The sequence below is a fragment of the Chelonoidis abingdonii genome, chromosome 1, assembly GCF_003597395.2.
Source record: "Chelonoidis abingdonii isolate Lonesome George chromosome 1, CheloAbing_2.0, whole genome shotgun sequence".
NCBI lineage: Eukaryota > Metazoa > Chordata > Testudines > Testudinidae > Chelonoidis > Chelonoidis abingdonii.
Window position 1 is genome coordinate 41061178 of NC_133769.1, and position 2679 is coordinate 41063856.

Genomic DNA, 2679 nt, shown 5'->3' on the forward strand with positions numbered 1-2679 from the left:
GGGATGTGCCCCTCCAGTAGCACCAACCCTAGAGCTGCCGCAATAGGGAGAGGCACCTCTCCCACTGAGTCCAGGTGCTGCTCCAGGAAGAGAGAGCTGGGGGAAATTCTCTCTTTCCACCATAGCCCTGGGGCAGCCTGCACACAACCCCTCCAGCCCCACCCCAGAGCCTGCACCCCCAGCCAGATCCCTCATGCCCCCCTATACCTCAACCCTCTGCCCCAGCCCTGAGCCCCATTCTGTACTCTGAGCCCCCCAGCCCCACCACATGAATTTTGTTACATTGCCTCCATATTGGTGCATATATCACACATTACCTCCATATTGGTGCAGATAACAAAATTCATTCTGTACACGTGTAGGGAAAAATTAGAGGGAACACTGGTGGAGAGTGGTCTCTCTTAAATTCCCCATTTACACACATCTAGTAGCATTCAGGAATATACATAAGAAAGCCAAAAATATTAATTCATTAATTTAGAATCACTGTTTGTCATTATTCTCTAGATTTATACCATAGGAACCCAATAGTGAATGAGATCTCTGCTGAGGGCCTCCAAACACAACCTGAAGACTTAGAAGCATTGACTGCTGGGCACAGTTAGCACCTCGTCAAAGGAGGTTCTATGGAACTTGCAGTGGGGAAAAGGGCCTAATGAATTTCAAGTGAACCCCAGCAACTTGAAACCACTGAATTTTGTCCAACTAACATTAATACAAACAGGATTTATCTGTCTCTGGCTGGACAATATATAAACAGAGGCATGATCTGACACAACTGGTTTCTGAAATCTCAGAAGGAATTCTGAAGCTGAAGTATAGCCTTGTTTGGACTTAAGTTTCGGTGCCTTGGAACAGCTTCTACATATAATTTTCAGCAAGTAGAAGATGGCACTAAGTAGATCTTAGAATTTTACCAAATGCAAGTATTAATACAATGGGGAACTGGGACTTGGAGTGCATGCATGTGTACTTCTTAAGACCCGTTAGCCTTCAACTCTCAGATAATTCTTATAATTCCTAGGAAGGTACTGAGTCCAGAGGTCATGTGACCAGTAATCAGGGGTCCATTTTTGGAATTTACTGTATGGATATTTGCCCTGAGTTCATCAGCATAAGGGGAGACCAGGGATGAGGCTACTAAAGGGAATATGTCTTCTACTGTAACAGATGACTGAAGCTGGAAAAGCTTCTAGTAGTTATTACCCCAATATTTTGTGTTGATGAGTCTGTTTGTTAGTCTATAAAGTGCCACAGGATTCTTTGCTGCTTCCATAAACAGAGGGAGTGCCATATCACAAAGTCATTGTATGAACTTTTAGGTTGTACTGATTTTGCTTATGTTTTTTATGTGACCTACTGTAAAACTTGGCAAATATCTAGATGAGTTGATGTACCGCCTGGAAGACCTCTGCATGTCTCTGGTTGGGAACTTGTTGTGACAGAAGATAGATTAATCCCTCCAAAATTATAAACGAGCACATTAATTTGAATTCCTTACAGAGGTTTGTTTTATATCGCAGGTTCAACCATGTAACAAAATATGGCTCTTTTAAATAAATGGCTGTGTTGGAGAAATTCTACCATCAACATAAACTCTTAACTTTCAACCATCTCCTTGGCCCTCAATTTAATTGAAGTCATTATAAACATATTTGCAAGAGTCTTAGTTAAAGACTGACTGTTTACAACTAGGAGTTTGCCTCTGCAGAATATAATCAAAAGGTGAATCATTGCTGTGTCTGTGAGAAGATAACTGATCGTCATTTGTTTTAATTCACTGCAGCTGGATTAACAGTGCAAAGTAAGGTGTATTCCACCAATCATTTTGTTTCCAAGTAGAGCACTAATGGATTCTTCAATTATGGCAATCGAGAGATGGAAAAAACTCTAGCGGCCAGTACATGTATGGGCCAGTGCAGGATTGTTCCTTTTCTAATACTCTCACGGGGCATGTCTACACTGCAGTAAAACACCCGCAGCCTGGCTCAGGCTGTGGGAGGTTATGTGTTTGCAACGTAGACCTTCTGCCTTGGGCTGGAGTCACATTGGCTCAGGCTCTGGGAGGTTATGGGTTTGCAACGTAGACCTTCTGCCCTGCGCTGGAGTCACGTTAGTTCTGCTCTCTTGCACTCGGCCCCCAGCGTGGGCTTGGCCAGGCAGAGAGAGGAGGGAGGGGGGCAGGCACGGATCTACCTGGCCTCCCCCATCACAGCAGCGCGGCTCCAGAGCTCACATTGGACCGGGACCCAGCGATCATAGATGAGGGGCGGGGCCTTGATATGACCTTGCCCTGTGACTGGGAAAAGGGGACAGGGCACCGCCCCGGGCATGGGGTGGCAGGCGGGGTCTTGGCGGCAGCGCGCCCTGATAGGACAGGGAGGTGGGCGGGGCCTTAGGGGCAGTTCGCCCCTTGATAGGATGGCGTGGTGGTCCTCGGAGGAAGCTCGCCCTGTGATAAGGCGGTGGGCGTGACATCACAGTCTTGTCCCAGCGGTAGGGGCGGGGTCGCTGCGCCCCCCGGGTGCCGTGGGTGAATGGCCGCGGTGTTGCGGAGTGGGCGCAGCTTCTTCCTACCCGCTCCGGTACCGCGCGGCCTGCGCCCTCCGGGCTGCTGCAGCGGCGCCATGCAGGAGCCCCCGCCCCTCGCTGCCCGGCCGGAGAGCACGGGCCCCAGCG